The following is a 13,563-nucleotide window of genomic DNA, read 5'->3' as shown; positions in this document are numbered from 1 at the left end:
CATAGACATGTAATGGCAAACTTTTGCTAACAATTCCTATAAACTTTGTAAATAATTGCAATTTCTGATGATGACAGTAATTTCATGAAATTTCCTTTTTTTATGTGGAAACAGTTTGATTTCACTTTTAGTCAATCTCATTAATTGTTTTCCTGACATCAGATCTTTTCTTCCCAATCGACTACCTTAGCATCTCTTCTAACTCCCTTCTCATGTGTACTAACTTTTCCTGCCTTATTGGTGCTCCAGAGAACACTATTCATATAAACATATTATGAATGACACCCTGTAATTGGGCAACATGATGTCTCATAAGTTTTCTGGGTTTTTGGAACTTATTCTGGAATAATCACGTATTAGTTGGTGATTCTGGACAAAACACATACTAGCTGATGCTACCAACTTTATACAGGGGAAGTTACAATAAGACTTTGAAGTTTTATTTTAGTCTGATCCAACTTAAATTATAAGTAACAACATATTTATGAAGTTTAATACAATATGGGTAGTAAATTTTCCAATTTTGTATTATTTATAGATTTCATTGAGGATATAAAAAACAGAATAGCTGTAGTAGCAACGTGATTTATGCATTTTCTTTTTTCAGGCATAATTTTGTCAAAGATGTTTACAGTCACTATTCACGAGGCTCCTTTAGGCACTTCATGGGTTTTGAAATATTAGCGTAGTATTCTGTTACTTTTTTCTCTTGAAATTAACCTGAATTAGACACAGACTTTAGGTATCAAGACATTGCATTTAATGCTTTTGAGATTGACATCCAGAAGTCAAATTGGCAAGATAGTGGCATAATAAATGTTTAATAAATACATGCATAGAAATTCTGAGAAACAAAACAGGTAGAATCAAATGTAGAAATTTTACCAAGAGAAAAATTCAGGAACATTGCCAGTCATATATGAAACTTGGGAGTATGCCATTAGATACAAAAACAGGTTTTTTTTTTAGTTTTTTATGTAAAAATTTTTCCCCATCCACATGGAGGAGAAATGATCCCTCTTCTGGTTATAATATTGTGGGAAATGGATGGAGAGCATTCTTTTTTTTTTTTTTTTATAATATGTGAAATTTATTGTCAAATTGGTTTCCATACAACACCCAGTGCTCATCCCAAAAGGTGCCCTCCTCAATACCCATCACCCACCCTCCCCTCCCTCCCACCCCCCATCAACCCTCAGTTTGTTCTCAGTTTTTAAGAGTCTCTTATGCTTTGGCTCTCTCCCACTCTAACCTCTTTTTTTTTTTTTTTTTTTCCTTCCCCTCCCCCATGGGTTTCTGTTAAGTTTCTCAGGATCCACCTAAGAGTGAAACCATATGGTATCTGTCTTTCTCTGTATGGCTTATTTCACTTAATATCACACTCTCCAGTTCCATCCACGTTGCTACAAAAGGCCATATTTCATTTTTTCTCATTGCCACGTAGTATTCCATTGTGTATATAAACCACAATTTCTTTATCCATTCATCAGTTGATGGACATTTAGGCTCTTTCCATAATTTGGCTATTGTTGAGAGTGCTGCTATAAACATTGGGGTACAAGTGCCCCTATGCATCAGTACTCCTGTATCCCTTGGATAAATTCCTAGCAGTGCTATTGCTGGGTCATAGGGTAGGTCTATTTTTAATTTTCTGAGGAACCTCCACACCGCTTTCCAGAATGGCTGCACCAATTTGCATTCCCACCAACAGTGCAAGAGGGTTCCTATTTCTTCACATCCTCTCCAGCATCTATAGTCTCCTGATTTGTTCATTTTGGCCACTCTGACTGGCGTGAGGTGATATCTGAGTGTGGTTTTGATTTGTATTTCCCTGATAAGGAGTGACGTTGAACATCTTTTCATGTGCCTGTTGGCCATCCGGATGTCTTCTTTAGAGAAGTGTCTATTCATGTTTTCTGCCCATTTTGTCACTCGATTATTTGTTTTTTGGGTGTGGAGTTTGGTGAGCTCTTCATAGATTTTGGATACTAGCCGTTTGTCCGATATGTCATTTGCAAATATCTTTTCCCATTCCGTTGGTTGCCTTTTAGTTTTGTTGGTTGTTTCCTTTGCTGTGCAGAAGCTATTTATCTTCATAAGGTCCCAGTAATTCACTTTTGCTTTTAATTCCCTTGCCTTTGGGGATGTGTTGAGTAAGAGATTGCTACGGCTGAGGTCAGAGAGGTCTTTTCCTGCTTTGTCCTCTAAGGTTTTGATGGTTTCCTGTCTCACATTCAGGTCCTTTATTCATTTTGAGTTTATTTTTGTGAATGGTGTGAGAAAGTGGTCTAGTTTCAACCTTCTGCATGTTGCTGTCCAGTTCTCCCAGCACCATTTGTTAAAGAGGCTGTCTTTTCTTTCCTGCTTTGTCAAAGATGAGTTGGCCATACGTTTGTGGGTCTAGTTCTGGGGTTTCTATTCTATTCCATTGGTCTATGTGTCTGTTTTTGTGCCAATACCATGCTGTCTTGATGATGACAGATTTGTAGTAGAGGCTAAAGTCTGGGATTGTGATGCCTCCTGCTTTGGTCTTCTTCTTCAAAATTCCTTTGGCTATTTGGGGCCTTTTGTGGTTCCATATGAATTTTAGGATGGCTTGTTCTAGTTTCGAGAAGAATGCTGGTGCAATTTTGATTGGGATTGCATTGAATGTGTAGATAGCTTTGGGTAGTATTGACATTTTGACAATATTTATTCTTCCAATCCATGAGCAGGGAATGTCTTTCCATTTCTTTAAATCTTCTTCAATTTCCTTCATAAGCTTTCTATAGTTTTCAGCATACAGATCTTTTACATCTTTGGTTAGATTTATTCCTAGGTATTTTATGCTTCTTGGTGCAATTGTGAATGGGATCAGTTTCTTTATTTGTCTTTCTGTTGCTTCATTGTTAGTGTATACGAATGCAACTGATTTCTGTACATTGATTTTGTATCCTGCAACTTTGCTGAATTCATGTATCAATTCTAGCAGACTTTTGGTGGAGTCTATCGGATTTTCCATGTATAATATCATGTTATCTGCAAAAAGCGAAAGCTTGATTTCTTCTTTGCCAATTTTGATGCCTTTGATTTCCTTTTGTTGTCTGATTGCTGATGCTAGAACTTCCAGCACTATGTTAAACAACAGCGGTGAGAGTGGGCATCCCTGTCGTGTTCCTGATCTCAGGGAAAAAGCTCTCAGTTTTTCCCCGTTGAGGATGATGTTAGCTGTGGGCTTTTCATAAATGGCTTTTATGATCTTTAAGTATGTTCCTTCTATCCCGACTTTCTCAAGGGCTTTTATTAAGAAAGGGTGCTGGATTTTGTCAAAGGCCTTTTCTGCATCGATTGACAGGATCATATGGTTCTTCTCTTTTTTTTTGTTAATGTGATGGATCACGTTGATTGATTTGCGAATGTTGAACCAGCCCTGCATCCCAGGAATGAATCCCACTTGATCATGGTGAATAATTCTTTTTATATGCCATTGAATTCGATTTGCTAGTATCTTATTGAGAATTTTTGCATCCATATTCATCAGGGATATTGGCCTGTAGTTCTCTTTTTTTACTGGGTCTCTGTCTGGTTTAGGAATCAAAGTAATACTGGCTTCATAGAATGAGTCTGGAAGTTTTCCTTCCCTTTCTATTTCTTGGAATAGCTTGAGAAGGATAGGTATTATCTCTGCTTTAAACGTCTGGTAGAACTCCCCTGGGAAGCCATCTGGTCCTGGACTCTTATTTGTTGGGAGATTTTTGATAACCGATTCAATTTCTTCGCTGGTTATGTGTCTGTTCAAGCTTTCTATTTCCTCCTGATTCAGTTTTGGAAGAGTGTGGGTGTTTAGGAATTTGTCCATTTCTTCCAGGTTGTCCAATTTGTTGGCATATAATTTTTCATAGTATTCCCTGATAATTGTTTGTATCTCTGAGGGATTGGTTGTAATAATTCCATTTTCATTCATGATTTTATCTATTTGGGTCATCTCCCTTTTCTTTTTGAGAAGCCTGGCTAGAGGTTTGTCAATTTTGTTTATTTTTTCAAAAAACCATCTCTTGGTTTCGTTGATCTGCTCTACAGTTTTTTTAGATTCTATATTGTTTATTTCTGCTCTGATCTTTATTATTTCTCTTCTTCTGCTGGGTTTGGGGTGTCTTTGCTGTTCTGCTTCTATTTCCTTTAGGTGTGCTGTTAGATTTTGTATTTGGGATTTTTCTTGTTTCTTGAGATAGGCCTGGATTGCAATGTATTTTCCTCTCAGGACTGCCTTCGCTGCATCCCAGAGCGTTTGGATTGTTGTATTTTCATTTTCATTTGTTTCCATATATTTTTTAATTTCTTCTCTCATTGCCTGGTTGACCCACTCATTCGTTAGTAGGGTGTTCTTTAACCTCCATGCTTTTGGAGGTTTTCCAGACTTTTTTTGTGGTTGATTTCAAGCTTCATAGCATTGTGGTCTGAAAGTATGCATGGTATAATTTCAATTTTTGTAAACTTATGAAGGGCTGTTTTGTGACCCAATATATGATCTATCTTGGAGAATGTTCCATGTGCACTCGAGAAGAAAGTATATTCTGTTGCTTTGGGATGCAGAGTTCTAAATATATCTGTCAAGTCCATCTGATCCAATGTCTCATTCAGGGCCCTTGTTTCTTTATTGACCGTGTGTCTAGATGATCTATCCATTTCTGTAAGTGGGGTGTTAAAGTCCCCTGCAATTACCACATTCTTATCAATAAGGTTGCTTATGTTTGTGAGTAATTGTTTTATATATTTGGGGGCTCCGGTATTCGGCGCATAGACATTTATAATTGTTAGCTCTTCCTGATGGATAGACTCTGTAATGATTATATAATGCCCTTCTTCATCTCTTGTTACAGCCTTCAATTTAAAGTCTAGTTTGCCTGATATAAGTATGGCTACTCCAGCTTTCTTTTGGCTTCCAGTAGCATGATAAATAGTTCTCCATCCCCTCACTCTCAATCTAAAGGTGTCCTCAGGTCTAAAATGAGTCTCTTGTAGACAGCAAATAGATGGGTCTTGTTTTTTTATCCATTCTGATACCCTATGTCTTTTGGTTGGCGCATTTAATCCATTTACATTCAGTGTTATTATAGAAAGATACTGGTTTAGAGTCATTGTGATGTCTGTATGTTTTATGCTTGTATTGATGTCTCTGGTACTTTGTCTCACAGGATCCCCCTTCGGATGTCTTGTAGGGCTGGTTTAGTGGTGACAAATTCCTTCAGTTTTTGTTTGTTTGGGAAGACCTTTATTTCTCCTTCTATTCTAAATGACAGACTTGCTGGATAAATGATTCTCGGCTGCATATTTTTGCTGTGTAGCATACTGAAAATCTCGTGCCAATCCTTTCTGGCCTGCCAAGTTTCAAAAGAGAGATCAGTCACGAGTCTTATAGGTCTCCCTTTATATGTGAGGGCACGTTTACCCCTTGCTGCTTTCAGAATTTTCTCTTTATCCTTGTATTTTGCCAGTTTCACTATGATATGTCGTGCACAGGATCTATTCAAGTTACGTCTGAAGGGAGTTCTCTGTGCCTCTTGGATTTCAATGCCTTTTTCCTTCCCCAGTTCAGGGAAGTTCTCAGCTATGATTTCTTCAAGTACCCCTTCAGCACCTTTCCCTCTCTCTTCCTCCTCTGGGATACCAATTATGCGTATATTATTTCTTTTTAGTGTATCACTTAGTTCTCTAATTTTCCCCTCATACTCCTGGATTTTTTTATCTCTCTTTCTCTCAGCTTCCTCTTTTTCCATAACTTTATCTTCTAGTTCACCTATTCTCTCCTCTGCCTCTTCAATCCGAGCCGTGGTGGTTTCCATTTTGTTTTGCATTTCGTTTAAAGCGCTTTTCAGCTCCTCGTGACTGTTCCTTAGTCCCTTGATCTCTGTAGCAAGAGATTCTCTGCTGTCTTCTATACTGTTTTCAAGCCCAGCAATTAATTTTATGACTATTATTCTAAATTCACTTTCTGTTATATTATTTAAATCCTTTTTGATCAGCTCATTAGCTGTTGTTATTTCCTGGAGATTCTTCTGAGGGGAATTCTTCCGTTTGGTCATTTGGATAGTCCCTGGAGTGGTGAGGACCTGCAGGGCACTTCCGAGAGCATTCTTGACAGTACTCAAAAAATGAAAGAAAAAATGTTGGAGGGATGGGATAATAGGAGATTTTTGATATCTATCTGCTAGCATGTTACTTAATAAATAAAATAGCATATTGGTGCATAGGGACAGAGCTAGAAAGAATAAAATATAGTAACAATATGAGTTTTTGTTTCATAGCTAAAAGTTTTCTAAGATCAAAATGTGTGTATGAGATACAGAGAGGAGACCCATTTACTTAGAACGAACTTCATGACATTGGACTTTTCTTTAACCCCAATTCTCTCCAATGCAGCTAGTTTGCCCTAAACAATGTTGCAGTCTGGAACCAGAAGAGCATCTCTGCCAAAAGGCAAATGTCACTAGGACAACTCAGTGAGCAAAAACTACATTAATGTGAAAAAGTGCCACAATATCCACCAGGAATAGAGGCTATTTTAAACAAAAAGAATTGGCAGATGAAGTGATTGTTTGTGGCAGACCAATTTGATAAATAGAAAACTCTTTGAGGAGAAAATACTCAGAAATGCATCAATATACTAAAACTTGGTCAAGCCCCTGAGGTTGATGAAAATTTGAACTACTAATAATGAAGCACCAACTATCAAGTTTTCCACTTGTAAAATTTATATCCCATTTTACTGAATTGACCTTTACCTTGGTAAAGACTCAATTTTCTTACCAAAATCAAGAAATAATAATAGTACCTACTTAATAGATTTGGTGAAAGAAATCCATACATTAATGCACATAATATCCCCAGTAGTACAGTATAATCCTTCTGGTGTGTGTGTGTGTGTGTGTGTGTGTGTGTGTGTGTGTGTGTGTGTTTAGAATTAGCATGTGATATCCTTAAAATTACAAGATAATTACTTAGGTTTATTAAATTTAGAATGAAAAAATATTAACATTCTGTTTTAAAACTGACACAATCATAAAGACCAGAGTGATTAAAAAAAAACAAGTAACTCTATAAAATAGCATACAGAGACTTAATTTGCATTATTGACAAAGATGAAGTCCCATGAAGACTTTTTCTTTGAACAAGAAGACATTCTTGTTCACATATTTATGTGAATATAGAGGGAATATGTATAAGCATGGTCATAATGCTCAGTCAGAGGGCCACAATTGGCTGAGAAACCTACTAAAAGAAGCAGGCTAACAGCAGGCTTACTGCACGAGAGCAGATATTTTGATCCAAACTTCTACGGCTTGGCATGTAAAACATTTTAGATGCTAAGATGACAGAACTGCTCATAAAACCATCTGCTATTTACTGATCCATCTGTTGGTCAGCAGAGAGCCATCAGAACCCAAAAATTCTTTGGTCTCAGAAACAGCACAATTTCTAAATTTTAAACGGAAAAATAGCTTTAATGACTTGCACAGGCTGTATTTTATTATAGAAGACCACAAAATATCAGCTTATATCCATTATTACCATGAGTTGGAATTAAGAACATTAAGCATCACATTTATGCCTTCATATAAAAATATATATGCATAAAGCTATTAAATGAAAAGCTGATACATGAATTCATTAGTTAAGCAGTCATGGTATATGAGAAAATAATATTTTTGTTAAGTACTTTGTAAACAATCATGTGCTGCCTTAAGAGCAGATGCAGTTAATATAAAAGCACTCTAATCTGAAATATGTGGTTGACATAATTCAATAAAATAAAATCAGGTCTTCAACAGTTTTCACATATCTTATGAAAACTTAAATAAGAGATTATATCAATTGTCATTTATAAAACTACAAAATATTCAGTTATGAAACAAAGAGGTTCAATTTTAAGGAAAAATTGAGGTTCAATGCTTACACATCCTTATAATATTTTAAAATAGATTATATATTTATAACAATACAAAGTTACCTTGTACATATTATAAAACTCAACTTATGGTGCAAATCTCAAAAAGTTATAAAACAATAAATACAGGCCCAAACACATGCACACATGTAACCAAATGGTTGTACCCTATACCTATTTTTCTCTTTTTCTGCAACTAACACTGTCTAGAAGTTTACCACAAATAAAGCATGTAGAGTTGCCTCATTCCTTGAAAGTTGTCTAGTATTCCATTATGTACTGTAGTTGTACCACAATGATTAAATTGGTTGTTAAAATCAATTAGGTTGTTTGTAATTTTACTGTTGCAAAAGATGCAACAATAAACATTCTTACACAAAGTTTACACATCTGCAAGCAAATTTGTAACATAAATTTCTTCAAGTATAATTGCTGGCATATTTCCATTTTAATAAATATTTGCCAACATGTCATCCATAGAAATTATACAAATTTACCCTCCTACTACTAACATATAATATTACTCTACATCCACATCAACAAAATCAGTTTTCAATGTTTTATTTTCATAACTTGGATAGTTTGAAAATGACATTTAATTGTAGTTTTATATGCATTTATGAGTAATTTTCTGTATGTTTCTATGCACTTATGATTTGTTTTTATTTATGTCTTTCCTGATATTTTAAATTTTTATTTAATTTTTACTTGATGATGTAAAAAAATCATTTATATGTTAAATTGGTCTTTGAATTATTACTTGCAAATATTTTTTCTGAAGTTTATTTTTCCCTTGAATTTTTTTCTATTAGTTTCACATAAACATAATTTAAAAACCTGATGTAATAAAAATGTCCATTTTTTAAATTTTTCTAGGTAGTTTTTTGTCACACTTTCAAAGATATTACACATTTAGATTTATTTTTTCTGTGTTCTCTTCCAGTATATTCCTGGATTCATTTTAAGAAATAAATCTTCTATCCATTTAAAATGGTTTTAGGATATTTTGACTTCACAAATTTATTTTTTTTCCTATATGGCTACCTACTTGTCTCAAAAAAGTATTTGAAAAACCCATCTTTCCTCACTGTTTTGAGTTACACCATTTATGTATCCTAGCCTAATTCTAGATTTGTTGTTGTTGTTAATCAACATAGTTGGCTATTCATGAGCTCTAATGCATTGAAAAATATTTTATATGTATAACATTTTTTACATCTGGGAAAGTTATCCCTTATCCATTGCGTCTTTTTTTTAATGAATTTTTCTGGTTATATTTAATTTTTCTCTATGAACATTTTAATCTGTTTAAAGAAGATAATGTTTTTATAATTTTTTGGAATGTAGACATTAAACTAGGGAATAGAGGCCTTTCAATTTGTTTAATTCTTTTTTGGTGTCCCTCAGTAGCCACAAAAGTGTACTTTACTACACAGAAACCTCATGAATTCTTAAGTCATTAGAGTTTTGCTTTCTTTCTTCATAGGTCATTTTTAAATCATGATATTATATTTTCCTTTTTCCCTTACAGATGTTTATGTTTTATAGGTATTTGTCATAAGTTTTAAACTTCTGTTTTGTGTGTTGGAATGAAGGCAATTGATTTATATACACATATTTTGTATCCAGGATCCAAGAAGAATTCTCTTTAGTTTCCATATGTCTATATGGACAGTATATTTTTTATGTGGCCATTATATTTTTTCTTACTGTTATTTTTTTATTTTCTATTTTTTCAATGAACTATGAAATATATTTAAGAAGTAAATTCACTGAAAAATATTATTTGTACTTTTATTTTCATTTCTTCTAACTATATAAATCAATCCTACATGAAATACTGGCCTTATATTAAATTTTCATATGAACTATCCATCATTAGGAAATTTCACTGGAATCAAAATTATTAATTTCCCATGGATTCTAACATAACACATTCTGTATAGTGCATTTGTCTTCTACTATAATTCCAGAAGTTAGTATAATTTATTCCATCAATTGAGATCATTTTTTAAAATAACCGTTTAGTCAATATCCTTAAAAAATAAGTACTTCTTTCTTCCACCAGTAACCTTTAAGTAATAAATTTAAAGGAAAAATTCCATTGAATTTTGACATGATATGAAAATATTTAACATAAGAAGCCTGTGCCTATTACAAATTAATGTTAATTTTGCCCATGAATCTATCAAGCCCATTTTACTCTGTGAGGACTTAACCCTTTTTTTCAACCATTTCTTCTGAGTTTTCAATCAAGGCTTTTGAGTTTTTGTGGGCATGAGACAGCTAAAGAATATTAAAACATTTTATTCTAGAATAATGAAGACAAAATCACTTTTTAAAAGTCTTAGTTGTAATCCATCTTTTTTCCTTTGCATCAGGTCTTACATTTGTGGAAATTTAATCTTGTTTTCCTTTTGTTTTAAACTACAATAAATACCGACTTTGTTGCCTCCTCTGTGTCTTTATTTTCTCACCACTCCCACTCCTTTTCCCTCTGTCCCCTCTTTTTCTTCCTTTAGCTTGTCTTCTAAGCTTCCATTCGTATTTCAAGTGGTCTCTAGGTGTAGGACTGACTTTACAGAGAGACGATATCAACAACCAGTTATATTGTCTATGTCACAATCTTATAGGTCCTTTTCTTATATATATATATATATATATATATATATATATATATATATATATATATAATTTTATTTTATTTTTACAACTCATTTGGCCTCAAATTTCAGGTAATTAAATTCATAGTTCTTGAGCAACTTCAGAGCACATAAATAATGAACTCAATTATATTCAATTTTCTAGAATGTGGGCCATCTCAGCTGTATGAAGTTCTAAATAAAATACTCCAAAGTATAACTTTTAACAACATTTCTACTCCTGAAATGCCTTATATAGCTAGTACTGATGCAGACTTGCAGTGAAGTCCCTTTACACCTAATAACTTCTGTGGATAGAGGCTATTTTGTTGACTTTGTCCTTAGCCTGTGACTTTTTCAAAGCAGAATAAAAGCCAATCTAGTTCTATGTTGAGATAAAGATTTTTTAGTATATCAAAAATATCTGCTAATCAAGCTCCTACTTTGAAATTATAACCAGAAAGAGAAATTTCCACTTCCATCTATAATATGGCCTATCATGACAAGGCAATACTTTACTGCAAAAATTAGGAACAATTGGATGTATTACACAAATCATATTTTAAATGTATTTTAGAGTTGTGAAGCAATAAGAACTAAAATTTCAAAGAAGGGAGCACCCTCTGAGGTGAACTGGCCTGCCCCATTCTCTTCCCTGATTTCATTTGCCAATTATGGATGCCAGCTGAAGTTGGAACCTGGCCTTAAGAAGACATACACCGAAGGAAATAAAACCAACAAAAACTTAAACAGTCACTTAATCCCGGCAGGAAATAAATTTGGAAATGAGGAGCCCAAATCCCTGGTTGTCTCACATCAAGATATTTGCCAGATTTTAAAGCTACATGGAACCTGAGAATTGATTGCTGGCCCCCAGGAACCTCTCAAAAGTCTCCTGTAAACTTTCAGGCTTGTATTTAGTAGTCATCTCTTTTTTTTTTCTTAAGTTCATATCATTTTCCACACTTCCTATGTTATACCATTTACATATTTAAGATAAAAAATGTTTTAAATGACTGAGTCATTTTGTTTACTTACTTGCATGCCTCTTTCATGGAGAATATTCTCTGTCAAATGTTAACATGTGGTACCAAGATTTTAACAGTTTGTTATATATGTGCATATAAATTAGGAATTCTGTTTGCAATCTTTCTAGTCTTCCAATTTTTCTCCTTATGGCCTCTGACTTTCCAGCCAAGAGATTCACAAGTGATTTTGAGTTCATGTATTTTCTAAATTCCAACTACCTCTCTTTCCGTATCAGCTAGATGGCCAGGTCTACCATTCTTTGCCCATTTTCGCTTGCCACTCTCTTTCAGTGTCATCCCTAAATAGAGTGGTTGTGCACTTGCCTTCTATTTGGCCTGCTCCAGTGTATCAAGTTGGCTCATCTATGAACCAAGGTTGAACTTTCCTTCCTCCATCAATGAGTTGGAAAAGATTACCCATATAACCTTACATGTAACAAAAAGGGCATTGACACATTGATGGATGGTATGAAAATGGGTTGCATACTCTGGGAGCTCACTTGACCCCTCTACTCCTATTTACATTGAAATTTCATAATTGTCATTTCTAACTTACAGTAGACTGTCACCAGACCTGACTGATTCTATGACTTGGTGAGTCTGATACAGTTAGGTCACAATAAGCAATTGTGGCCACATGGTCAGTCACCTCATTTTCACTGAGACTTGAGTAACAAAGCTAGGGGTTGTTTTTCAAAGATGTATAATTATCTTCCCTAGATACTTAGTCTTTCTCTGGAAATCTAGAGGTCTGGGTTGTGATATTCCCCTAGAAGTTTGCTGTTCATTTGACATGGCAATTTTTCACACTATTGATACATCTGATACCATAGGATCTGTCCTGCCTTAAAACTCAAACCTACACTTGAAGGCTTACACTGAAGCCTCAACCTTCTCTAGAACATCTTCCTATTGTGTGCCCCATACGATTCAAGCAGGCTTTTGTGTCAGGCAGTAACTAAATCAAGTAATATTCCTATATGTGGTACGCTACCTCCAAAATCCAGAGGCCTACTAGGTACCGTATTTCCTCCATAATGGTGACAGGTGCAAGATGCAGTATCATCTCTTATTCTTTCATTAGTTTGTCCTGGCATGCCCATAACCATTCAAACCCTAAACATTTTACAGAAATGTGAGGCTCCTGAATCTTTTTATTTTTGTATTCCACCTTCTGGAGCACATGTGCATACCAAGGCCTAATGTAATATTGTCTTCTTCCTCTGGTCCAACTAACATGATATCATCAATGTAATGGGTCAAGATAATGTTCTTTAGAATATCTAGATGACCCACATCTCTTTAGATATTTATGAAAGAAAGTGAAAATGTCAACAAAACATAAGAACAAGACTACAAATATGTATTGTCCATTCCATGTAATTTGTACTGGTCCTGATAGTGATAGAAAAAAAAAACCATTCTTCAAATCAGTGGTACAATACAATATGTATGAGGCTTTATTAATTTGCTCAAGTAAAGATATCATGGTGGCTACTATCTGGGTTACTTTTGGTCAAATTTAGTGTAACCCACTATCATTCACCAGAATCTTTTTTTTTGTTTTTTTGCAGAGGTAAGACTGGTGAATAAAATTGATACATGACAGTGGTCACCACCATGTATTCCTTATATCTTTAAAATTGGCCAAACTTTAGGGATATAATATGGTTTTATTTACTCTTTGGCTATGGAAGGTTGATAAATGTCATAGACTTTCACTTGGAAACACTAAATATAATGACTCTTTGAGAAACTTTATGTTATTGTGGTAAGAACACTTAACATGAGATCTACCCTCTTAAATCTGTAAGTGTACAACTCATTGTTGAATACAGGTATAATGTACAACAGGTTTCTAGAGCTTGTTCATTGTGCACAAATGAAACTTTTGTCCTAATGATTTAGTAACTCCTCATTTCCTCCTCCCTCCAGCTTCTGGCAATGACCACTCTATTCTCTACTTCTA

At 34.4% G+C, this 13,563-nt stretch overlaps 1 long non-coding RNA gene across 1 annotated transcript; it reads right to left on the bottom strand.

Moving 5' to 3' along the window:
- Positions 1–7,082: 7,082 nt before the first annotated feature.
- Positions 7,083–12,145, bottom strand: LOC123609784. Its single transcript, XR_006717962.1, has 2 exons — positions 11,605–12,145; positions 7,083–7,455 (listed from the first exon to the last, which is right to left on the bottom strand). It is a non-coding gene; the product is annotated as an uncharacterized LOC123609784 (long non-coding RNA).
- Between the last annotated feature and the right edge of the window lie 1,418 nt (positions 12,146–13,563).

This window comes from Leopardus geoffroyi, chromosome B2 (assembly GCF_018350155.1).
Source record: "Leopardus geoffroyi isolate Oge1 chromosome B2, O.geoffroyi_Oge1_pat1.0, whole genome shotgun sequence".
In the NCBI taxonomy this organism is placed as follows: domain Eukaryota; kingdom Metazoa; phylum Chordata; class Mammalia; order Carnivora; family Felidae; genus Leopardus; species Leopardus geoffroyi.
This window is presented reverse-complemented; position numbering and strand designations above follow the sequence as displayed.